Below are 27,514 nucleotides of genomic sequence, written 5' to 3' on the forward strand. Positions count from 1 at the left end.
AAATAATAATAGCAACAATGGACCGGTTTATTATAAATTATGCATAAGTGAAATGAATGACAGCAGTATAATAAAGGATGAGAGGGAGAAATTAGGAAAACTCTGTCATAAGGTACCTATACTGTCTGTGAAGCAGTGTAGTATTATTTGAAAGTAGACTTACATTAGTTGTTAATGTATATGGTAAACTCTAGAGAAACCACTGAAAAAAATCTTAAAAGGAAGTATGAATTTATATGCTAATAGACGAGAGAATGTGAAATCATGTAAAATGTTCAGTTAAAGCCAGAGAAGATAGAAAAAGTGAAAGATAAAAAAATAAAAATGAAGGAAAACAGTTACATATGGTAGATATTAATCCAACTGTATCAATCATCATTTAAAATATGCATTATCTTAATATACTAATTAAAAAATGGGCATTTCCAGATTATATTTTTTAAAAAAGACCTGACTATATATTGTCCATAAGAAATCCACTTTAAGCACAAATGCACAAAAATATTAAAAGTAAAGCGACAGATAAAGATGTATCAACACTAGTCGAAGTCAGAGTAGCTATCATATTTTAGACAAAGAGGACTCCAGAAAAGGAAAAATCACCATGGATAAAGAAGTCAATTCCCCAAGAAGGCATAACAATCCTTAACGTATATGCAGCTAACAAAAGAACATCAAAATACATGAGGCAAAACTGATAGAACTGAAAAGAGAAACAGACAAAACCACTAGTATAGTTAGAGACTTCAACACCACTCAATCAGTAATTGGCAGATCCAGCAGACAGAAAATCAGTAAGGACATAATTGAACTTAAGAGTACCATCAATCAACTGAACGTAATTGGCATCTATAAACTACTCCATCCAATAATAGCAGCGTACACAATCTTCTCAAGCTCACATGGAACATTTACCAAGATAGACTATATTCTGGGCCATAAAACACACTTTAACAAATTTAGAAAATAGAAATCATACCATGCATACTCTCAAATCACAATGGAATTAAAATAGAAGTCAATAATATAGTGATAACTGGAAGATCCCAAAATATTTTGAAATTAAACAACACCTTTCTAAATAACACATGGAAAAGAGAAATCTGAACAAAACTTTAAAAATATTTTTAACTCAGGGCCCCTGGGTGGCTCCTTTGGTTAAGCCTCTAACTCTCGATTTCAGCTCAGGTTATGATCTTGGGGTCATGCGGTGGAGCTTCAAGTGTAGGCTCTACACTTAGTCTGCTTCTCTTCCTCTCCTTCTGCCTTTCCCTCTACTGGCACACTAAAAAATTAAAATAAATAAAAATATTTTTAACTAAATGAAAATGCAAATACAATTTGTCAAAATTTGTGGGATGGAGAGAAATTTATAAAATTAAATATATTAGAAGGGAATACCTAAAAGTGAGACTCTGTTCTCATCTCTCTAGAATCATCTATCTAGAATTATCAATCTAGAATCTCATCTTTCTTGAAAACTAGAAAAAGAAGAGCAAATTAAAAACAAAGTAAGCAAAAGAAAAGAAATAAAAATGAGACAAGAATCAATGAAATTGAAGACAGGAAATCAATTATAGAAAATCAAGGAAACCAAATATTAGATCTTTGAAAAGATCAAGAAAATTGATAAAATTCTAATGATGCTAACAAAGAAAAAAAAAGAGAGAACAGACATAAATTACAAATATCAGAAATGGAAGAGTGGTCATAACTACTGAGCCTATGAACAATAAAAGAATAATAAAGGAATATTATCAACAACTCTATGCCTACAATTTTGATAACCTACATGAAATGGACCAATACCTTGAAAGACATAATCTACCAAAAGTCACAGAAATAGTTAATCTGAGTAAGACTATATTTATTAAGGACATTGACTTAATAATTAATAACCTCAAACAAAAAGAACTCAGATGAGTTCACTCATCAATACCAAATACTTATGGAATAATGATACCAATTTCCTATAATCTGTTCAAGAAAGTAGAAGTAGAGGGATCACTTCCTAACATATTTCATGAGCCCAACATTACCCTAATACCAAAACCAAAGACATTAAAATAAAGAAAAACTACAGACCAGTATGAATGCAGAAATCCTCAACAAAATATTAGCAATTGAATTCAACAGTGTGTAAAAGTAATTATACACCATGAGCAAATTGGATATATTCCAAATGTACAAGATGGATACAATATTTGAAATGAATTAATATAATCCTGCACATCAACATTCTAGGGGAGAAAAATCATATGATCATTTCAACAGATGTATAGGAGGCATTTGATGTAATCCAACATTCATTCAAAATTAAAAAAAAAAAAAAACACCCAGAAAACTAAAAATAGAGAAGGAACTTCTCAGTTTGATAAAGAATATTTACAAAAACTTGTAGTTAACATCATACTCATGGATAAGAAACTAGATACTTTCCCCCTAAGACTGAGAACAAGGCAAGGATGTCCCCTATCTCTACTTTTGTTCGACAAAATAGTGAAAGTCTTAGCTAAAGTAATATGACAAGAAAAAGAAATAAAAGTATACAGACTGGGAAGGAAGAAACAAAACTGATTGCAGATGCCATGATTGTCTATGTAGAAACTCCCAAAGAAAAGACAAAAACCTCCTGTAATTTATAAATGATTATAGTGTTTGTAGGATACAAAATTATTTCCATACTCAGGAAAATATATTTCACTTAAATATTAAATGCTGCTACATTCCACAATATGTACTGAAGATATAGAAGTAGCTAGGACACTCTTTGTGCCCCCTGAGTTTCAAGTCAACTGTAATAGTTACACTGAGATGGCAAAGAAATCTTCTGAGTAGCTTGTTTAAAAAACAAATGGCCAGACCCAAAGACTAGCCACTGGACTTTGCTGTGCCAATTTAGTCAGTCTTCAGTTTTTATAAGTACACCTATATGGCAGTGATACATGGCAAACTTAGACTCTACTTCTAGAAACTCTGATCTTAGTAGTGGACTGAAAACTAGTAAAAGACAAGGCATCAGTATTGTGTGACATCCACACTTTATTCTAGGTAAATGATTTTCCCAGTGCAATTTGAAGAGACTAAAATGCGAACAGTGGCCCTGGGGTCGGTAACTGAGTAGTACTGTGCATAGCTTTGCACAAATGCAGGGGGAGGGAGGGAAGAGTTGGATAGAGGGACACTGATAGGAGGGAAGGAAAGTCTTTACAGAAGACACCTAAGGAATTATTTACCCAGGAAAGATAAGGAGGAAGTTTATTCCAAAAATAAGTACCACTTACAAAGGCCCAGAGGAGAAGGCAGATGATCTTATAAGGAGCCAGTAATTCAACTTGCCTATCAAACATTAGGGGGATGATGAGAAAAAAATACTAAAATGAAATCTAGAGTTTGTCAGGAGACATCCATTAGAAGCCTTGTGTATGACATGTTAAGAATTTGGAGCATCAGAATACAAAGGGGATTACCAAATAATTTTTAAGCAGAAACATGAAAGTCTCAGATTTCAGCTTTAAAGGCGTGGCCATTTGGACAACAGATTAGAAAGACATAAAGTTGGAGACTTTTGCAACTACACAGCATGATGTATTTGTTAATTAAGCCTTCCTACATTTTTGTAGGAAGAAAACAGTTTCTAATTTAGATGCCAGTTAAAATTCTCCCTATCCGGATATTCATCACTTTACTCTCTGTCATACTTACAGTGACTCTTGAAAGATAGAAGCTAGCATTATTTTTGTTACTAAAGGCTTCCTGAGATTTTGATATTTATTCCTTTCACTCTTATAGTCGTGTGTATTACTCATTAGGGTAAAAGTATATTTGTTATTAACCACCAATAAATGAGGTGCTATATTTGGCTACAAATAAAGAAAAATATCATCATAATCACTTCCTCAGTGTCCCATATAATTAGGGCACCTCACTGGCAACTCAAAACCCCAGAAGATATGAATCCTTCTGTTCAGTATTTAAATCCCAATAACAAGTTTAGGGGAAACACTAAATAAAGAGATAATTCATAGTTACATATGCTAATATCAAATGGGTGGTACCAGGAGTAAGTACCTTGGAAAGTTCCACAAGCACACTAAGAACTGGAAGAGAGGATGGCTGCTTGGAAATGGAAAAGGTTGTGTCTTCACCTGAGCCTTACAAGGAAGGTAAGTGAAGAGAGGAATTCTATTTGGGGTGACAGCAAGGAGAGACAGTCTGAAAGGGAAGATTAGATTTACAACTGCTTCTATTTGGGACACCTGGGTGGCTCAGTGGTTGAATATCTGCCTTCAGCTCAGGACGTGATCCCAGAGTTTTGTGATTGAGTCCTACATCAGGCTCCCTGTGAGGAGCCTACTTCTCCCTCTGTCTATGGCTCTGCCTTCTTCCTGTGTCTCATGAATAAATAAATAAATAAAATATTTTTAAAAATTAAGAAAATAAAATTGTTTCTATTCAAAACCACTGACTATATGGCTTGTGTTGTTTTCTTTCTCATTCCCATCATCCCCTCCTCCAATGATGTTGTAATGAACAGTTTTTGTGAAATCCCCCAACCACTTTAGCATGATAGAGCTGAATTGGAGAGGAAATAGAGATGCAGCATTATTCAACAAGATTTATTCTATGTGTTCTTTGTTTTATTCATTTTTGTTTCCAAAAGCATAGAAAAGAGCCCAACACATAGTAGATATTTAATAGGTGCCCACTGAATAAATGAATGAAACCAAGAATTTTTTACGAGAAGTCTTCTAACAAAAGTTACTATGAATTTAAACCTAAATTTTAATTATATGAGGCAAATTTCTGCAAAAGAGAACACATTGTTTTAAAAGATACTTTAAATGCCAATGCCTAAGAGAAAAGTGAACAACTGTTTAATTATTTTAAGAGAGATTCCAAGTTATTTTGCTATAGACTTCGAGATTGGTCAAATTTTTTTAAAAAAGCTGATAACTAAGAAAAAAAAGTTAAGAGATCACAGCAAAAATAAAGAAGAGAAATATTATTACAGGTGTCTTTCGATGAACAAACAGCAACATGCAAATAAGTAATTACTGAAACCTTATTTGATGGGCTGAACCCGTTGTTTGACAGGCTAAATTCTCTTACACAGGGTCAATTCCCTTTGATGAAATGATCCTCTCCCTCTGTCCAACTTAACTGAAAGAGGGAGCTTCATTGTAACCAGAATTCCAATTTGCACATACTGGAATGTCCTGAAGTAATTCAGGTCTTTCATCTTATTGAACTACTGAGCTTGGGTTTATATAAATTCATAATCGTGATTCCACACTTCATGAAAAACATAAACAAAATTAGAAAGTCTGGACAGCAAAAATAATAAATGTTCAAATGGTGGCCTACAGATAAATCATATAGATACAGGATTTCAAACATCAGCCAGTGTGTGGTTCCAAGTCCTTTGAAAAGAAATTGTTTCTCTGTGACAGGCTGATGTTAACATTTTAATTAATGGGAGGGAGTAAAATAAAAAAAACTATTATTCCGTATTAAATTATTTAAATTATGCCACACAGCTCTTGTGTTTAAACCAGATTTTCCATTAATAAATTTACTTTAAGCTGTATATGTAGCTTTCGAAATGTTGATGTTTATATCACTCACTAAAGCATATTCTGAAAATGGTGCTTTCTCTAAAGTGCAGACTGCTGTAAGTTTTATGTTAACTGAAATACTTAAATACCACTTCAAGGTCATAAAGTTGATTCTCATAATAGAAAGTCCTTTCGTTAATTTTTACTTAAAAAATTTAGGAGCTCAAATTCCGTAGAGTACTCTGGTTCCTGCCCTGAGTATCCCAGTGGCAAAAAGGAACTCTCGCTTGATGTATCTTTATTGTTTCTCTGCCACTGTTATGGCTACTCAAAGGTCAGCCAGAGCTGATGGCACCAAAAGGTCATTTTTGTTATTCTAAAGAGAGAAGTTTTGACATTTGATATATTAGGAAGAGAACAGAGACGCTAACCGATATACTGTAATGCTAATCATCCACATCTTTTATTTCTTTAAGAGAAAGGAGAGAGAAAATCCTTTTGCTTTTATCTGAAAAAAACTTTTTAAAACATTCAGAATATAAAAGAAAGGAGTTGCATTCCCTTTGGCTCACTTAACAAAATTTGTAATTTGGGTAAATATAAGTTAATAATCTAAGTTAAAACATTAACTCAATTTAAAAGCTCATTTGTATTACTCCTTTAGTTTTTGCTTATCAATGATACTCATGTTTCCATTTTTATGAGTGTCATATTGAAGCTTGAGGAAAGAAGTTCCAAAAATTCTAGGCCTGTTACCAGAACAAGAGGGAAGCCAGTCCTTACTTTCTTCTTCCCCAGTCATCTTCTCCATTTGAAGAGAAGGGGCTATGCAGAAATTTGAGCTTAGGTCTGCAAGTGGTCAATTTAATGGCCATAGGAGTGTTCTTTGCAAACAACAAAGCAATAAATCAATAAGGTAAATTCTGTAATCTTGTAATTGTTGTCTTTGTCAAATGTATTTCTGAAGAAAAAAAAATCCTGGTTTTATTTCAGCGAAGAACTAGCTGCATTACCACGATCTCTAAGACCAAACTTGAGGAAGAGATCTTAATCTGGACTCTCAGGATACACTAGATCCTTTGGGAAGTCTGTGATCATTGGAAAAATACAAAAGTTTATACTCGTGGGAGAATGCCTACAGCTTTTTGTTAGGTTTTCAACAGAAACTATGACAAGTTAAGAAATATTAGTAGCTGAGCTGTAATCTGGAAGCCAGAAATTCCCAAACAGTCCAGGATGTTCCCAATGCAATGAATCCTTTCTCCTTCATTCACAAACAGGGCACCTCCTTCAGTAATAATAATAACAGAATTTATAGCATAGCATGGTTATTTCAGGACAGACACTGTGCCCAGTGCTTAAATAGTGCTCCCTAAATTATCTTCAAATATTTCACATATTACCTGTAATTCTTACAACAACCTTGGCAGTCAAGTAATTACAATTACCATATTTTATATGAGGAAATTAGAGGTATGTCCTTGATATTAATACTTGAATAGGACATCTAGGACTTACTTTTCAAACACTTTTAGCAGGTCAAACTTTTTCTCTAAATTAAAATTAACATAGAACCACAAACAGTAAATACATAAAATGATAATATATTTGTATGCATTTTTTTAAAGTTTTAATAAACAGTATTTACTCTGAAGGCACGCAATGAGAATAGAAAAGTTATTTTCAGTGCAAAAGATTACAAAGAGAATTGTAAATGAGAGCTAGGATCTTTAGCAGCTATAACACCCAAATTATTTCTATATTTTATTTTGGGTTGCATCATATAAAGACAATTTTGCATTACCTAAAACAATTGCAAATTATAGTTTTTTAATGGCTCATCCTGCAATTTTGTGAGGCTCTTCAATTTAACTCATCTAGAAGACTAACAGAGAAATTGCAGAAAATTGTTTCAAGGTTAAATCACTAACATTATCCAACATCTGCTTCTATCCTTAATTGTTAAATTTTCAAGTTGAAATTGGTGATGAGCAAGTCCACATCCATTTTAAATCATCCTTTCTTTGAAAAATAATTTTCAAATGTATCTTTTACCCATTCTGTGTTCAACAATGTCAGTTTCCAAAATTAGCTAAATTACTCATTCAGAGTTTTAAATCAATAAATATATTTTGCTTAGCATTTCCAATCAAAACTTTAAAGTTCTGTTTTGATTGTTAATACCTTATCTTCAGTTTTCATTATGTACAATGACGCTGATATACGGCCAAGTGGAGCGTTTTTGGCTTGCTCCAAATATTAGCAAGATATGCATGATGAGAAAGCCATGTTATATCTGAGCTAATTTTAGTTAACAAAATGTGTTTATTTGAAAATAGCGTTTCTTGTCTCATTTGAGATATTTGTGCTAACACCCTGCCATGGAGGAGTCAGTAAATTTCCACTTTGTAAAAAATGTATCACTATGTATACCTCTGAAAAATTTGCAATTGAAAGTCAAGAATTTAATAAAATATATAGCTTGTATAAAATTTATCTATCACTCTATTGTTTTAAGATTTTATTTATTAATTCATAAGAGACACAGAGAGAGGCAGAGACATAGGCAGAGGGAGAATCAGGCTCTCCATGGGGAATCCGATGTCGGACTCAATCCCAGGACCCCGGGATCACGACCTGAGCCTAAGGCAGACTCTCAACCACTGAGCCACCCAGGTGCCCTTATCTATCACTTTAATAAAGGTAATGCACCTTAAGAACTACTCTGTTTATCTGTACACCGAACAAGATAAAACCTGAATACATTTTTCTGCAACAGGTTTTAGAAAACCCACTGTTTCTACACTCTTTGCCAGTCTTCTCAGTCACTATAAGTAATCAGTAGGTCTTTGCCAACATATTTAATGATGTGACAGAAACTTTAAATATTCTTTCCATCTTATGTCTTTTTTAATGTTTTCACGAAAGACCTTCTTTATATTGGCCTGTGCAATACAAAAATTATGGGGAAATCTGTAACATCCCTCCTTTTTCCTAGTTATATTAATATTTCATATGACATTAGACTTTGATTTAATAATATCTTAGATATGGACTTTTGGATCATCTCCAGATTATGTCACAATACTATCAATTGCATTTGCATCACTGCTTCTACTCTCAACATACTTGTTGTAATGTCCATAGTGGAAGGATTAATAAATATTTTTCCTAATAGCATGTGACTGTTTCTGATGGATTAAGTTACTTTGACAAGATCTATGAATGCATATCAATTGACATATTTAGACCTTGCTGTATTCATTATTATAACACTATATTGTTTAATATATGCCAAAAGATTACTAGTAATATCATTGTTATACTTCTTTGTGCTTAAAAATGAACCATAGGCAATTTTGTCAAATGTTATTATGCTAGACTCATTAACCTTTTAAAGATTTTTTTTTAATTTTCAATTTTTATTTATTTTTTAAGTAATTGCCACACCGAACATGGGGCTCAAACTCATAACCTCGAGATCAAGAGTCCATGCTCTACCGACTGAGCCAGCTAGGTACTTCTAGACCCATTTATCCTCTAAAAAGTAGGCCAAGATAATGAAGGACTTGTGTCTCCACCTCATTTTGTGTGCGTTTTTAGAACATTGCTTCATTGGATGTGTGCTTATCAGTATGATAGTAATGGCTGCATATTTAGGTGATATGTATAAATATGTTCCACTAGTCCCGTTTTGAGCCTGAATAGTCTAATTTATTGTTAAATTTATTTTTTAAACTTTCCCTTTTTAATTATATACTTTCGAGGAATATAATTTCACTTAAAATTTAAAAATTCAAAAGTTAGTACAAAAGCACACCAAATTTAACTCAATCATAAACATAAGAAACAGACAAGAAACAACTAAAACTAAATTTTCTGCTGTCACTCTTTGAGTTTATTGGGGTTCAGTATCATTGAATGTATACAGGATATTGGCCAATTTGTCATTATCATCACTAGTAAAGAAATAAATATTTACTGAGCACCTACCTTGTGCTAGGACTGTGCTTCACACTGGAATAAAAAAGAAAAGTCTAGATTCTCATCATGATTTTAATTTAAACATCGTGTCACCTTTAAACTATCTCCACAGATTATTGAACAGAGATTTTCATAGGCTAAAAGGAAATAAAAATATATATAAGCCAGTGCTTTTAATATAAAATAAGCTCTGCACACTAGTATTTTTTAAGGGTATAGTATAGAACAGAAAAAAGAGGTATATTTACTTCCATGTTAATATTTTCCTTTTTCTCGGCACAGGTAATTAGAAATTTTTCTTAAACATGAGAGGAGTTTCCTCCTTCACATCAAAATGCTGTTGAGAGAAAAGAAGTCATATTAGTTTGAGTGATAAGACAAGAAAGATAATAGAGATGATTAAATGATGACATTTGCCGAGACTTGACTGCACTGTTACGCTGCATGATTTAACCTACACTTAACACAGTTATGAGGTAAATACACAAATTTGAACTCATCCAAAAACAAAAGTGCTTTAACTAACATATTAAGTTTCGCTGATCCTAAAAGAACAACAGGATTTATTCCAGTGTTGTTCATTATAGGTTTGTGCTGAAGGGGAGAGGTGGCCAGACCTGTCAGGGGAGGACTTGTTTGGTCTCTTTGTGTGGTATTTATAGCCTGGTCTGGTTAATGTCAATCTTCACTTTATTGGTATTCTCTTAAATCCTGAAATTTTACCCAGACTTTTCCTTATAAGCCAAGTCTTCTCATAGAAAACTCTATGTATATTTTCAGCAATATAAAAGATTCCTGCCTTTTTCTTCACAATTTTTTTCTTATTTGCCCTTTTATTGTGATGCTTGGTATAAATTCATCAAAATCTCAAGTTCAATTTGAGTATTTGCTATTTATATACATGTGTGCTTTTTTTCCATTCTGTAGAAACAAAAATAAACAAAAATCCTTTTTCAGAGTCACAAAGACTGAGTCTTTTCTGATAGCCATTGTTGGTAATGGAAGTGCAAAAACCAATCAATCAACTCCTAGGGAGTTGAGAGTTTATGAGCAATGGCTTCTATATTAGAGACAGGTATTCCATTCTCCACTGGGTTGTGAAAAAAAACAACAACGAATAATTCATAATATACAGGATGAAAAATAAAATCATATTTTGTTCACCTGAGCCTTTGACATTTATCTAAGTCTTTTTAAGCATTTCTTTTTAAAAATAAATAGCTGGCACACTTTTAATCCCTAATGGGTTCCTTAACTATCATTCCAATAGCACTTTTTCTCTTCTACTGGTCTTATTTTGTATCATGATGAGATAATTGCTAAGAAAGCAAAGATTGTATGAATCTTTATACTAGTAGGAGAAAAAGTACAAATAAGTAATCTAACATGGAAATCTAATATTGATATATATTCTACCTATGTCACTTATTTAATGTTGATATTATATTGGTATCTTTTTCTCAAAAAATACAGGGGACAGATATTTTTTAGGAATATAGTAAGCAGAAATTGAAGATGATTTCTTCCAGTAACACTGCTTCAACCACCAAAAATGAGCCTGCATTAAAGGCAGTGCAGTTCTATGAAGTTGATTATCATATGTGACAACAACAGTACAAAATATATGTTTTTAATGTAATTTATTTGACAGAAAGAGAAAGAATGCACAAGAGCACAAGCAGGGGGAATGGTAGGCAGAGGGAGAGGGAGAAGCTGGCTTTCTGCAGAGTAGGGAGCCTGATGTGGGACTTCATCCCCAGGACTCTGGGATCATGACCTGAGCAGAGGACACATGCTTAACCAACTGAGCCACTCAGATGCCCCCAAAATATGTGTTGTAGAAGTTGCTGAGCAAGTGGTGGGTGAAGGCTAAGAAAAAAAGTTATTATGAAAATATGACTTATTTAATTCACTATGGTAACAAATAGCCATAAGATGTTTAAAGATACTTCTATTTCAAATCTTAAGCATACAGGAACTGTAATAACATCTTTAAAGATTATATGGACAAAGAAAGTTTTCATATTCTGAGTAAAATATAACAAAGGATTTGTTTTTATAGCATGATCACCTCCAACACTTTTTTGTTTTCCTTTTTCCTAAGTTTTAAAGTCACTCTCTGTGAATTCTTAGTTCTTGTGCCTGAGTTTTTATAGCTATTCATATTTTTACTGATGAAACAAATCATTATATTATTTTCTAATTTTTAATGGTTAAATTTGTATTTTTCATGTCCTTTAATGTTTTAAGTCACAAATTATATTTTATAAAGTCAATGAGTTAATGAAGGGAGTTTCCAGTAGATTGATTTGTAGCCTCCCTGGCTTTTTATGGGTAGAGGCATATTATCATTTTAAGATTCATCATTATTACTTATGCATTCAACAATAAGAATTTTTACTATAATTGTCTTTATGATCCTAAAAATAAATATCTTCTTACTGATTAATTTTAATATGAACCCTACATACCTCTTCTTCAGTGACTCAGATATAAGTGCAATATTTGCCTATCTTTTCCCGTCCACTTCTGCTAATTGTTAATACATTTTGTAATTTTCTTTCCTCTGACCAAAGCAGTTCTGTGAGCCACTCTTTACTTCTGATCCCCCAATCATTTTTATGCCAAATGCCATGTTTTTGTGTATGTTTTTCTTAAATGTTGTACATATGGGTGTGGTAAAAATACCTAAATTGGCATTTAATCTATGATTACTTTATCCTAACTCTATTACATTTACTCTTCTACCAACCAGACAGTAAGTTATTACTGGTTTAAAGATCTTCCTTTTCATATCGTGTCTGATAACTCCATATACAGACCAATTCTTGTCTGTTGTCCAACATACAACATGTCAAGTATTGCAAATATACATTGTTTATAAAAAAGCCTTCATGATCCAAATATTTACAATGAAGTTCTTAACAATAAACTCTCCTGTTGCATTTTAATATAAATTGCTTTATTTTTAAAATATCTTTTCAGAAGCCTGTAAATTGAACCACATTCCTAGTTGGAAATCCCACGTAAGTAAGCTTTAATGTAAAAGAGCCAAAATAAAATTTTAGAGAAGAGTGGTTAGTTGTTCCCATGTTACAAACCTCATAGCTATTATAAGAGGTCCTAAGCTCTAAATGATGTATGAATAAACTATAATTATATATATATTTTATATATATATAGATATATATCAAATTCAAAGGATGTAAATACTTTCATGATTGACAAAATTGAAGTTTATTGAAGACATTATACATTCTTACTAGTTTGGGATATTGTATGTTTTCTCAACTAATATGCACTGAGAACTTCACAGGATTAAATGGGATTTTTTAAATTATTATTTTAAGAAAAAGGTCTTTTCTTTTAAAAAGTGTGGGAACTACTAATTTTCAGTTCATATGGTTGATACAATGTACCTGAAAATAGATTTTTACTGATGAGCAAACCAATTGCTAATCTCCCAAGTTCAAAGACACTGCTGTAGGAACCATGCTCTGCTTTGGAAATCCAGCTTTAGCTGCAGAGATCAATAGTGTGCAGCGTTGGTTTTCACACTCTCCATAGCACAACATTTGGACCTAGAAGCTCTGGTTACAGAAACTGGTGTACTTGGTGAATGACTTTAAACCTCTGGTCTGAGAGATTCTTGGAATTTCTTTCTTTCTTTCTTCCTTCCTTTTTTTTTTTTTTTTTTTTTTTTTTTAAGTCTCTTTCCCTGGGATTGCAACTTGTCTGTCTAGGTACAGCCCTGGCGGCTTGGGAAACTTCCTGCCTGTCTACAGCTCTGCTATCACGTTTGAAGTGGTGTCTTGGTGTGTCAATGAGCAGAGCAGTCTGTAAAAAACAAATTTGTTTGCAAACAATGTTTTTAAAATCTTTCAAAGCACTTCAAAGAACACTTTGGTTTCCAAAGCCTTTGAACTAACACCATTTCAGAATAAGAATGAATTTTACATTATTAACATTACATAAAATTTCAAAAAATGCCTTTATAAAAATCAGCTCAAATGTTTGTTGAAATATTATCAAGTCTTACATCTAGTAACATCTAAGTCGTTATGGGTTTCATTGAGTGGAAAGCTGAATCCTAATACAAAGAAATATATATAATAGTCTAAAATATTAATTTTGGATGTATGACTCACACTGTATCACTGACTTTAATGATAAAAGAATTTCAAAACATCAAGTGTGACACTTTTGGATTAAATTTAACCTTTAGAAAGACAGTGTGACAAAACCTGGCATAATTAATTGTATTGTATCATTGTTTGTAAGTCTGCCTTTCTTTAAAGTTCACTTTTCCACATATAATTGTCTACATAAAAGCCTTTTATAAATTTTTTCCTTCTTTAAAGATTTTATTTTTACGTAATCTCCACACCCAAAATGGGGCTCACACAACCCCAAGATCAAGAGTCACATGCTCTATGGACTGAGCCAGTCAGACATCCCTAAACTATTTCTTAATATGATTGGAAATCTACCATCATTCTTTTGTCTTGAAAACACTTCTCCTGCATCTCTCTGCCTGACATCTATTTTTTCCTGAGGAACCAGCTGTTACCTTTAAATCTTTATTACATCTCTGTATCAATGAAACTACAAACTTCGCTGCTCCCATCTATGTGCAGGTTTTGAAACTCCTCTAAATCAAGTACAGCTATTAGCTCTGTTTCTGTCAAGTCCTGAGAGTTGAGGGAAAAAATGATTACAGGTCAGGGGGAAAAAAAAGACTAAAACTAACCTGGAATTTTATTTCAGCTGAAAATTATCCTTGATATTTGCCAACCAATCTGTCCATTGAAAACATTTACTTTTTTCTAGTGCTCATGGACACTAAACCTCCTTTCTTTTGGAAGGGTATGACCTGATACTTCTGCTCAAAATCCTTATTTCCTGGAACTTCCTTGTTGCTCCTGGAAACCCATGTCATTCATTCTGTCTCTCACAGGCTGGATGCATTTTAATTTTTAAAAGGTCTTCAAAAATTGATTTATGTTTTCATTATGGAAATATTTCTTGTGGTTGAGTGGAAAATAGAATGACTATGATATAAAGGAAATGGACAAGGGAGTCTAAGAAAGGGGAATAAAAGTTTAATGTACATCTTTCTTCTCTACAACCCTTTCTTTTACAATGTACCTTATTTGCATCTATTTCCTGGAAGGCAGAGTTACCATCTCCTACTGCTTTTATTTGTTTCTTAATTGCTAGGGCCACCTGATGTGGGTGAGGGGTAGAACTCCTAGTGGAAGGAAGAGTAAATACATGGAAAGTTTTTTTTTTTTTTTTAATATTTTATGATTGTTATCTAGCTCTGTTTCCTAAAATCCAAATTCTTATTGCTTAAATATGTTAATATCTAAGGCAGGAATAAAAACTTCTTGGAATTCAGAAGTAAAAGTCCATATATAAATACATTTTTAGCAATGCTCAGAAGTGTTTAAGACTTTCTCTGTGTGATGTTAAACTCCATGGCCAGGTGGATCATAAACATATTTCTTCCCACTCATCCATATGATTTTTTGAAGTTTTGACTGAACTGAAGGTAAGAACTGAAAGCTTTGACATCCTGTTGATGGAGGCTACAACCAAAGGTCTAGTCCAAACCCTAAGGATTTAATTAAAGGCTTAATTAAATATGACTGTTTTCCTCCATTGCTTTTCAGAAGAATATGGAGAAGACTGTATTTTAGATATGGAAAGCAGCCTCAAGATAATCCAAACTTTCCATTTTACAAATGAAGAAAAGATGGACATTCTAGAGCTCTTTAGATATTCTGACTGAGCAGAACTCAGTGATTTTTTTTTCTACTCTACTGCAAAGTTTCTGTATTCTAGACACTTAATCATTTATCTAGATAATTAAAAGTAGTTTTTCAGCTGGGTTGCTTTTCCCCGATCTCCCCCTCTATACTTCATTTGACAAATGACTTTCAGATTAATAGTCCAACATTAGTTTTAGCATGCCACTTTGTTACCCTACCTCTTTTAATGATACAGCAGTGTCAAAGAAACACTTCTTTCCTAGTAAGATGCTCTGTTCCAAAGCTTGTTCACATCCTACTTCCTCTGAGATGCCTTCCTCACCAGTTCAAAGTGACATGTCCTCAGGATTTATTGCTCAACCCAATTCCAAACAAATTATAATTGGGTAATAAATGAAAAGATGCTGTTATATAAACTGTAATATACTTTATATGCTATTGTGATGATCATTTCCTTGGTATTCTCCACAATGCCTTATATGGAAATATATGCAGAATAAGTGGTCATTTAAATATATGATACATTAATTAATATATATGATTTGTGATACTATAGATTGTCACGACAACATGATGATGAGTGATGATGGAGGAGAAAACATAAACATAAATTAATAAATATAACACCAGCATAACTGAAAAGTTGTTCTTGAACATCACCCACTTGCTTTTTTCGTGCTTCTTCCCATTTTTCTGCTACTCAATGGCCTCATTCTACTCCAGCAGCCCCCACGAGTTAGCTCTGCAGACTCCCAACTGGACTGTTCATAAGAAAATCATGGCTTCATGTCCTCACTGCCTCTAAGCTCTATCAAAATCTATCCATCCTGTTCTAGTTCTTGGTTTTGAGAGTTAACCATTGGTGTTCTTCCCTGCTTACCTACCTAAGATCTAATGAAAACAGTTCTGCAAGAGTTTACCTAATGCAACAGCCTGGCATTTTAGGTGTAATTACTGAAACACTATTCCAGAGAAGGCCTTCTTATGTTCAGTTCTTCAGTTCCTTCAGTTCTTTCACTTACCTTCTGAAGCTACTCTCTTTGATTTCATCCAAAAGCATAGCTAAGTGAAACAAAACTGGAATAGAAATGGAAAAATTGGGACACCTGGGTAGCTCATCAGTTGAGCGTCTGCCTTTGGCTCAAGTCATGATCCCAGAGTCCTGGGATCGAATTCCATATTGGTCTCCTTGCGGGGAGCCTGCTTCTCCCTCTGCCTATGTTTCTGCCTCTCTCTCTCTCTGTATCTCTCATGAATAAATAAAATCTTAAAAAAAAAAAAAAGAAATGGAAAAATTGTCAGACTTCCCTTCTAATGAAACTTTTGACAAGATAGCTTCCCAGAGAAAATATTTTCAAGCTTCAGTGATTGGACATATTTTATGTTTTAATAAAAATAATTCTAGAACACACACATACAAACATGGTTGAAAGCCTTCAAATTAACTTAATGGGAGTCATAAATCTAAAATATGATGCAGGTGAACAAATAAAGAATACTACAGACACTTCAACTTATTGCCTAAAGTGAATTTAATAGAAATTCCTGAAGTAAATATGGTAGTGACTACATAAAATAATTCAGAATAACTAAAGAGACTTTGTAAAGGAATGGAAGAAAATTTATTTATTATAACATATAAATTAGCTAAAGGGGAAAACCTGAATAGAGATCAAAAGAAAAATTAAGTTATCATAAATTTTGTAGAAAAGTTAGGAAAGGCAGAGGAATTTGAAAAATTCACATAAATATTGAGTACATGAAAAAATACTAAACTACTAATGTTTTATTTATATCTTTAAAAGGCAAACACCAAAATGATAATACTTAATTTTGGCAAAAGTGAGATGAAATGAATAATTTCATTGACTTTAGAGATGTGGTGATAGCAAATTTTCTAGGAAACAATTGGGAAATATAGATCAAGACATTTGAAATAGTCACAATGTTTTATCCAGTAACCCACTTGTTTTCCCAAGAACATTGCCAAAGATTTAGTCAGGAATTTATGTTTAAGATCACTCACTTTTATGTAGAGCTATTTATAATGGAAACGACCCAACAATAATGTTCATGAATTGGAGAATGATTCAAATTCATCCACAAAGTGAAAACATTATGGAGCAATTAAAAATTATATTTAAACAAATATTTAATTATATAAGGCAATATTCATAATGATGCTATAGATATAGCATGGTTTCAGTCTTATTAAATAAGTAACATATAACATTTATGTTTATGTAAATATCGTCTTTAGAATAATTGGAAAGAGTACACTATCAACCCAACTTCTTTCTAGAAGAACTGCAAATAATCTCAAATTCTTTACATTTTTTCTATATTTCATTTCCTTATTATAATTAATCAATATTACAATTTTTGTAAAGTTTTAAGAGATAGAAGTTAGTGCCATTATTTTAAGTGACTCTTCTGACCATCTTTACTCAAGCAATTTATATTGGCTGAAGCTTATTATGCCTGGTCTTATTTCAAGTACGTATTTATGGAAACAGGAATGCCACAAGAAAGCGTCACCTGTAACAAATTAAGAATATGCAAATTTGGGAGAAATCCCTGGGTGGCTCAGCGGTTTAGCCGTTGGACCAGGGTGTGATCCTGGAGACCCGGGATCGAGTCCCACATCGGGCTCCCTGCACGGAGCCTGCTTCTCCCTCTGCCTGTGTCTCTGCCTCCCTCTCTCTCTGGGTCTATCATGAATAATAAATAAAATCTTTAAAAAAAGAATATGCAAATTTTGAACTGTTATTTGCCAAATTTAAATATACTAAAAATGTAATCAAGATTTGTTTTGTTTTAAGATTTTATTTATTGGGATCCCTGGGTGGCGCAGCGGTTTAGCGCCTGCCTTCGGCCCAGGGTGTGATCCTGAAGACCCAGGATCGAATCCCACGTCGGGCTCCCGGTGCGTGGAGCCTGCTTCTCCCTCTGCCCGTGTCTCTGCCTCTCTCTCTCTGTGTGACTATCATAAATAAAAATTTTTTAAAAAAGATTTTATTTATTTATTCATGAGAGACACACAGAGAGAGAGAGAGAGAGAGGCAGAGACACGGGCAGAAGGAGAAGCAGGGCTCATGCAGGGAGCCTGACGTGGGACTCCATCCCGGGTCTCCAGGATCACACCCTGGGCTGAAGGCGGCGCTAAACCACTGAGCCACTGGAGCTGCCCTGTAATCAGGATTTGATCTTTCTCCATAAAGATCTTTTCTACCAACTTACTAATATAATTTCATTTTCTAATAAACAGTGCATTTTCTCTTATCAGTACAGTCTAAATCAGGAATTTAGTAAGAATTCAGGAATTATATAACTTACAGTTGCAACTATTTGGGTTCAGTTACAACAAACTTATTTGATTCTCATTGGTGAAATCTTACTTGTCTACCCAAATAGTAATACTTTGGAATTTATTTTCCCTGGACAGCTGATTCTGTTTCTACTTTTTACTTTTTTGGGGATACAGTAACGGCTGTGAAATTTCTTTATAAAGAAACTGCAAAATATATCTTGAAGTTGTTTTGCTTTTTTGTTTTTTGTCTGTTTGTTTTGTTGTTTTTCTTAGGTTGCCTGTTTATTTGATTGGTTCATTGATAGTACAAAGAAAGACTCTCTACTACTTTGTGCCTCTGACTTGACAATGTCAGGAAGAGGGCAAAATTCTGATGTATTTATTTATTTTTTTGCCCTGTTTTCTCAACTAGGAGAAACAAAAGTCATGCTTACTTCACTAGTCTCTAATCCCTGATAGGAGACAGCAGTTACAAATGCTAATTCTTTTCACTTTAGTTCCATGGGGCAGAATGAGCTGGTAAAATGTTTATATAGGCTAGTAAATATCCCTTATACTGTTCTTGCTTTAATCACAAAGTTCTTTGTGGTCAAGTATCATGTTTTCTAGTGGTTCTGGATAGTACCTCATATAAAGTGAGCATTTATTAATGATAATGATATTTTAATACACATGAAATGTGAAATGCCCATAAAGACAGATACCTCTTTTGTATGGCATTACCCTGGTCATTTCCTAAATAGCATAGAAAAATAAAATGGCATAGATTCTTTTTAAAGAAACCAAATTATTTGCCTTGTACTCTCCCCTTCTTTGAGTAGTAAAAATCAAACCAATGCAACATGTGCTGTGTGAACCACAAGGGTGTAATCCCATGTCATAAGAATTTTTAAATGTTCACTATTTGAACTGGCTTTCAGTATTAAGGCTGTATTCATAAAAAAAGTACACTCTTTATGTTGATATTTTGCAGACTTATTCATAAAAAGTAAAACTGTATCCAAAATGAATTACTGTTGCCGGCTGTTTTTCTATTCAACCGTCTTTTTTTAATCATCTTTTCATTGCTCATTGAGGGACTTTGCCTATAAAATTTTAAGAAGTTACATTTGAAATAGGTACATACACTAGAACTAGCCTCTTAAATAGGATTTAATGTAACTATTGATAGCATAATGTGTAGTAATAAAAGTACAGTTCTTACTGCAACACTACCATATTTGCATCATTTCATATCCTATGCATGCTTTGTGTAAAATTTACTTACAAGTACCACAGCAGTCAATTCTTTTGTAGATAATTTAAGAATTACATTGCTGGTAAAATACTATTGCAGATTTTTATTGTTATTTATAAACATCTACATTTAGTTATAGTTTTATATTACTGAGAAATACAGTTTTTAGAAGATATGTGTATACTAATAGGTCAATATTCAAAATTATAGTATGTTTTGGGTCAAGAATATAGAAGTGATAATTGGCTTCCCTATTAAGTAGCCAAGATACCAAGTGAATGAACAAGAAATAGTAGATGACATTATAGAACATTAATTTAAAACATGGCAAGGTAGATACATTTTATCATATTGAGTTATTTAAACAAAACTTTTCTCCACATCTATATCATTTTGGTTTTATAGCGTGCATCTATATTCATTTTTTTTAATTTTTAATTATTTATGATAATCACACAGAGAGAGAGAGAGGCAGAGACATAGGCAGAGGGAGAAGCAGGCTCCATGCACCAGGAGCCCGACGTGGGATTCGATTCCGGGTCTCCAGGATCGCGCCCTGGGCCAAAGGCAGGCACTAAACCGCTGTGCCACCCAGGGTCCCTAAATTCATTTTTTAAAGGACTTTTTAAAAAATGTGCCATTAGTATGCTTAATTTGCAGCCCCATCCCAAAAGCCAGATGTTTCTTGTTCAACCTACAATTTTAACCTTTATTCACATTCACATACATGATTTTAATTGACAGCACATATATTTCTCCTTTACCAAATCATTTTGATGCCAAATTATGCCAAATCATTTTGATGCCAAATTATGCCAAATCATTTTGATGCCAAATTATACAACAAGTGATAGATTTGACATCTCAGGAAATGAAAAGTAACTAAAGTTCTTAAAGTCAAAACAATCCTTAAAGCAACAGACAAAACTGAAGAATTCACACTACACAACTTCAAGATGTACTACAAACTTTAATAATCAAGATAGTGTGGCAGAAGGATAGATGCATATATCAAATGGCACATTATAGGAACTTTCGAAACTGACACATAGGAATATGATTAATGAATTTATTATTAAAACTAAAGTTTTTCGGAGCAGCTTAAGTGTCACAGCAACACTGAGGGGAAGGTACTGTCATTACTCACTTGTACCCCTGCCACACACATACAGATGCAAAGCATCACTTTATTACCAATATTCCCCGCCCAAGTGGCACATTTGTTGGAACTGATGAACCTATATCAAATTACCTAAGGTCTACAGTTTTCTCTTGGTGTTGAACATTGTAAGAGTTTGGACAAATATAAAATGACATGTGGGAGAACTGGCAAAATCCAAATAAACTCTGTATTTTAGCTCTTGGAATGTCTCAGTAATAATTTCTTAATTTTGATAAATGTTCCAAGGTGTATAGGATGTTGACATTAGGGGAAGCTGAGCAAAGGGTATGTAAGATACATGAAACAAATAACATCAGGATGTTGGGGCTTTTTTAATCTGGGTGAAAATATATAAAATCAGATTTTTCCTTAAAATTCCTTTTGAAGGCAGCAATAACATTTAATAATTGAAATACAATACAGGAAAATAAATTGTAAATACTAACAGAAGTTTACATGGTCTGAGCAATTTTATACTTTTCTGGTATACAATGTGAAAGTATTCAAACGAATGAGTCTTAATAATAGTTGTTTTTAAAGGCATATATTGATTTTAATAAATCAAAATAGAACTTGCCAAGAAATGATGATTTGACTAATTATTTGAATTGTCAGAAAGAACTTGCCCTTTACACAATCACCCAAAATATGAATTCATTTAAAACAAATTCCAGTGCACACCTGGAAGGAGACAGTTTTCCTAAATTTTATTTTTCCAAGCTTCGTAGGTGGAAATGTAATTAGCAGCTAAAGCTGTAGACACTTCAGTTATGGCGGAGTCTTCAACAGGAAGAGGGGTTAAGAAGTTAAACCACAGTAACAATGATGCATCAGTGAAAGGCATGTTCCTTTTCATGCGTATGCTTTAAACTAGAAAACCTGTCATTTGAAAGAATAGATGTTCTTTGAGTCATGGGTGGCAATGTAAGTCGCAAGCTTATCCTGACTTTTTAGCCTGAAGCTGAAGTCTTGATTCTCATTCTGACTACTCCCCTGCAGCGTTCTGGTGTGCTCCAGTAAGAGATGCCATGGGGATTATCAGCCAGCAATTACAAACTTTCTTCCGTGTAGGTTCCTGATTTTTAAGTCGACTGACTTGTAATTTTAACTTTTTCCTATTGCTATCTTTAATCTCAGTTAAGATGGAATTCACAGTAGTCAAAATTAAAAACAAAACAAGACAGGTTTTGAACTGAATTTGAAAAACATCATGCCTGTTGTTATACACTGGTATCAAGGAGATTGTGAGGAGGAATAAACATACAGACATATACACAAAGGTTCTGAGGTTGTGTTTTGGTTTTCCATAACTACAGTGTTGCAACTACTAGATAAAATCCTAGGCAGGCATTGGAAGACTTGATCCAGGGGAGTGGAGTTAAAGGGAAGAAGTTTGGATCGGGTTCAGACATGTTTGAAAGGCTGCATGAGTACCTGGAGATCCAGAGTAAAGGGGACAAAATGTGACCCATCCTACAACTATATGAAAATGTTACAGAGTTAAAACATGAAGTTGGGCACTAAGCTCAATGTTTATTTACTTGCCAAAGTCAGCCTGCAGCCTGGGATTTACTCTTGTCTTCTCAGGAAGTGTTTTGAGAGCTAAAGTGAAATCTCATTGGAGAAATTTCTTGAGGTTGAGACTGTGCATTCTGCTCAGGCCCTCTGCTAAGCACAGGGTCTTGGCCTCCCCTTCCAAGTCCTAGATGGAGCCTGCCCCAAGTGTGAAGCTCCAATCCATCCCAGAAGAACTTACCCAACCTTGCCTTGAAACTCGAACTCCTGGAATCCCAGGAGGTCATACCTTCTGTGACATCTGCATGATTCTCTACTATTCTTTGGATTGCCCAACTCTAACTTTTGCCCATAATCCTGATCCGGAGGCAAGCTCGCTGATCTGTCTCCACAACTAGGTGGTAAGCTGCTTGCTATGTTCCCTCGCCTGCTGTATAGAGAAGAATAAACACATTTTGGTGACTTCTAAGCAGTGTCCACCTCAAACAAACAAACGATCAGAAAATGATAAGTGCCTGAAAATTATGGAGCTAATTACAAGAGATTAATGTATGGAAGAGTAATGAGTTTCTTTATGTTTAGATGGTGTGGGGAAGCTGTCGTGGAGGGAATGACCTTGAAACTGACAGCTTCAGGGATGCCTGGGTGGCTCAGTGGTTTAGCACCCACCTTCGACCCAGGGCATGATCTTGGAGTCCCGGGATCGATTCCCACATCGGCTCCCTGCATAGAGCCTGCTTCTCCCTCTGCCTGTGTCTCTGTCTCTCTCTCTGTGTGTCTCTCATGAATAAATAAAATGAAAGAAAGAAGAAAGAAAGAAAGAAAGAAAGAAAGAAAGAAAGAAAGAAAGAAAGAAAGAAAGAAAGAAACTGACAGCTTCAGAAAGGTTCTCCCTGAAAGGAGCATTGCAGGCAGAAGGGACAGCTGGTACAAAGGCCTCTAGTTGAAAGAGGTGGCTTATTGAACAACTCAAGAAGGCCAGAGTGTCTGCAGAGGTGTAGTTGGAGACATGGGCAGGAAAGTATGATGTGGGACTCTGCAGGAGGATATGGAGTTCTAAATGCAATAGAAAGTCACTGGAGTTTTAGCATGGTCATGGCATAATCTTATTTTTCTATTGAAGGGCTCACTCTGGATTTTAGAGGATAGGACACAGGGGCCTAGAAGCCAAGTTCAGAAGGTTGTGCATTAACCCAGGAGAAGCAAGGTGTATGGACTCTTCCAAGAGAGGCAGAAGTTTGCCTATGGGACCCTCCTTTCTTGACTTTGCATAGGTGACGAAGCCCCATCCTGATTGGCACATTCCTTCTTTAGATATACTGTCTTTCATCAGGTTAAAGCCAGGTCTTGCTAGGTTCTTTTTAAGATGTTTTTGAAAATATCTGCTTTGTTCCATCATATCTTAATTTATAGCTTGACTTTCAGAGAGCAAATTTATGTTCTAATTCTCAGAAGACAACTACCCCATGTACTGCATAGACTATCAACTCCAAGTATGAATAAACTTGCTAAAAAGCTCTTAAGAGTAGTTAAAATATTTATGGAAGCAGAAGAGTCAAAAATATTGAGAAAAAAAAAACAAAAAACAAGAACCAAAAGGTCTTTCCAGGCTCCTCTTACATAGTTTCACCATACAGTACACTCAATAACACTTAAATTATAACATCCTAAGAGTTATTGGAGTCCTTGGAGCTACTTAGCTTTACTAGTAATATCATCCTAGATTTATGTAAAAACTTTCATAAAGACCTAGAACTTTAAACTTAGTCATCATTTCCTACTTCACTCAGCCATCTCCCACTAGAACTTTTATTAGGTTCTAGTGTCCCTCATATGCTTCAGAAAAGGTGGAAGAGAGACAATTACATAAGAAACGGTCCCTTCCCTGGTGAAGACACTGTCTACTAAGGAAAGCAGACCTAGAGCCAAATAGAATAGAGATAGAATAGAATAGAATGGATCACTGCTAACTCAAACAATGTTTTTGTGCTATTGAAAAAGAAAAAGCCTTGGGCAGCCTGGGTGGCTCAGCGGTTTAGCACCGCCTTCAGCCCAGGGTGTAATCCTGGAGTCCCACGTTGGGCTCCCTGCATGGAGCCTGCTTCTCCCTCTGCCTGTGTCTCTGCCTCTCTCTCTCTCTCTCTGTGTCTCTCATGAATAAATAAATAAAATATTTAAAGAAAAAAGAAAAGCCTTTATGAAAATAATTTACTTTCATCTACCAGAATATTCTGGTAATATATAGACATCTTTGAAACAAAGATTTACTGCCATCTACATGAAGTTTGTCTAAATAAATGCATAAATACATTGATCTAAATAAATACTCAGCACCCTCTGTGTTAACACTCATCCTGCACAACTGTACACAAAAGTCCTGGTTAGTATGTTGGTACTAAAGGAGCCCAGGAGAAGAGGGAAAGGAGGACAGAGGGGAAGAAGGAGAAACTGATAGGCCAAGTAATACTTCACAGAGAATGCAGAGCTGACTCAAGTCTGACCATCTTAAGCAAAACATCTTCAAACAGTTTTTAAGATCTGCAGAAGACATGAACAGGCAGTTCTCCAAAGAAGACCTAAACGTGGCCAACAGGCATAGGAAAAAATGCTCCACATCACTTGTCATCCGGGAAATACAATCAAAATCACAATGAGTTACTATTTCACACTAGTGAGAATGGCTAAAATTAATAAGACAGAAAACAACAAATGTTGGCGAGAATGTGGAGAAAAAAGGAACTCCCTTACACTGTTGGTGGGAATGCAAGCTGGTACAGCCACCGCAGAAAACAATATGGAGGTTCCTCAAGAAGTTAAAAATAGAGCTACCCTACAACTACTGGTTATTTACCCCAAATATATAGATGTAGTGAAATGAAGGGGCACCCGCACCCTAATGTGGATAGCAGCAATGTCCACAATAGCCAAACTGTGGAAGGAGCCACGATGTCCTTCAACAGATGAATGGATAGAGAAGATGTGTTTTATTTATACAATGGAATATTACTCAGCCATTAAAAAGGATGAATATCATTTACATGGATGGAACTGGAGAGTATTAGGCTGAATTAAATAAGTCAGTAGAAGAAAGACAATTATCAGATGGTTTCACTCATATGTGGAATAGAAGAAATAGGGGAGGAGAGAAGGAGGGAAAACTGAATGGGGAAAAATCAGGAAGGAAGACAAACCATAAGAGATTCTCAACTCTAGGAAACATACTATTGCTGGAGAAGAGAGGTGGATGGGGGGATGGGGTAACTGGGTGAGGGGCATTAAGAGGGCATGTGATATGATGAGGACTGGGTGTTATACTAGCTGGCAAAATGAATTTAAATTAAAAGATTAATTAATTTAATTTAAAAGGATCTACATATATTTATAGCACTTCTTTGTGCTAGGTAAAAAAATAAAATCTCATTCTGCAGAAGGAAACACTGGACATGGAGAAATCCATTTGCTTGTGCCTTACTACAAGGTCAAAGCCAGACTCCCAGTCTTCCGACATTTCATCACTTACCTTCCCACTTGACTGTGCTGTAGTTCTCATTTCTTTATAGTCTCAAAATTAATATAATATATTAATTTTCAAATATTAACTTTTCAAATATAAGCACCAATGATTCCAAGGCAGACCATCCTTAACTCCTAGGACTGTGTAATTTCATAATATGAAAATCAGAGTACTCAACATTCTTTTACTCCATCAGGGTCAGTACCTCGCCCACCTCTCATCCACCCCCAGGAGTCCTGGCATTACTGAACCCCTGCTCCCTCACTTGCCAAGGCACCAGGGCCTGCATCTCCTTTCATCGCTGTACTGGTGGTGCCTCTGGTATCCTTCATGTGGAAGAAGAAAAAAAAATGCTTTCAACTATTTTTAGATAAAGAGTTAAACATGAACAGTTCTCAGAAGTGAAATGCTGGCTTTCCAGAACAGTAGCAAAACAGCAGTGGAAATGAGTACAAAAAAAGAAAACATCAATAATATTTAATAAAATAATGAATAATGAATTAATAATAATACTATTTAATTTAATAATTAAATTTATAATTTAATTAAATTAAATAATGAATTTAAATAATGAATTATTTTAATAATGAATTAAAATAATACTAGTAACCCCAGTTTTCAAATACACTGGAAGCAGATGACATTTCCACCTGATTGTAAACTTCTGGATTTAAAGATCCCCATGAAGGGAGATATCTCTAGGATTACTTTTGGACAGAACCAAAAAGAGATATGAATGCTTAAAGATAAATTAAAGAAGGTCTATATGTTTGCTTGTTTATTCATTTTCTGATTTATTTCTCTTTGCCTGGCATTCTGAATAATCTCAATTTCAAAGACAATTAAATATTTAAAATCACTACTGTTCAATAAACAAATTCCATTTATACCTGTTCAAAAGTGAAATTTAGAAATGATGGACAAATTTTTATTTCAATGGGCAGGTATCCTATTCTAAACATTTTGGACAAATATTTTTTCTAGTCTAATTTTCTGTAGGTATAACAATTGGTCATTTCATTTTCCTCTTCTGGTTATAACGCTTAAAAAAAGTCACTTGTTAAAAAAGTCACTTGTTATTTTGATCCACCTCTTCCCCCAGCACTCAGCATTCTCTCTCTCTCTCTCTCTCTCTCTCTCTCTCTCTCACACACACACACACACACACACACACACACAGGCACACACATACGCGCTAGGCTGAATATCTCAAGTGAAGGGGAGAAATTTACCTACAAAGTTTTAAAAAGTAAGCTGTGATACAGCACTAATATCAGCTTCTCTGCTCATTTTCTATAATTTCCCTTAAATTAATATCTCTCTGTCATTTCTTTCCTACCTTTCTATGCAAAACTAACCCTTCACTCAAAATAGCTATTCACATATTTCTATTTGATTATTCAGGAGTGTTAATTTTATACCTAATACTGAAAACTTTCCATGAAGCATTTAAGAAGGAT

At 34.3% G+C, this 27,514-nt stretch overlaps 3 long non-coding RNA genes across 4 annotated transcripts in view; 1 reads left to right on the top strand and 2 right to left on the bottom strand.

The window, feature by feature from the left end:
• The window catches only part of LOC140632538 (uncharacterized), a 65,837-nt gene extending 43,032 nt beyond the window's left edge, over positions 1–22,805 (bottom strand). For both annotated transcript variants that reach the window (XR_012030138.1, XR_012030139.1), the window contains exons 1-3: positions 22,782–22,805; positions 9,791–9,879; positions 9,552–9,679 (exon numbers count right to left, since the gene is read on the bottom strand). This is a non-coding gene — a long non-coding RNA (uncharacterized lncRNA). The remainder of the gene's footprint in view (positions 1–9,551; positions 9,680–9,790; positions 9,880–22,781) is intronic.
• Positions 21,716–22,775, bottom strand: LOC140632537 (uncharacterized). Its single transcript, XR_012030137.1, has 2 exons — positions 22,571–22,775; positions 21,716–21,904 (listed from the first exon to the last, which is right to left on the bottom strand). It is a non-coding gene; the product is annotated as an uncharacterized lncRNA (long non-coding RNA).
• A 42-nt stretch (positions 22,806–22,847) lies between the features above and the next one.
• The window catches only part of LOC140632539 (uncharacterized), a 37,848-nt gene continuing 33,181 nt past the window's right edge, over positions 22,848–27,514 (top strand). Inside the window, exon 1 of the long non-coding RNA XR_012030140.1 lies at positions 22,848–22,941. This is a non-coding gene — a long non-coding RNA (uncharacterized lncRNA). The remainder of the gene's footprint in view (positions 22,942–27,514) is intronic.

This window comes from Canis lupus, chromosome 4, assembly GCF_048164855.1.
Source record: "Canis lupus baileyi chromosome 4, mCanLup2.hap1, whole genome shotgun sequence".
NCBI lineage: Eukaryota > Metazoa > Chordata > Mammalia > Carnivora > Canidae > Canis > Canis lupus.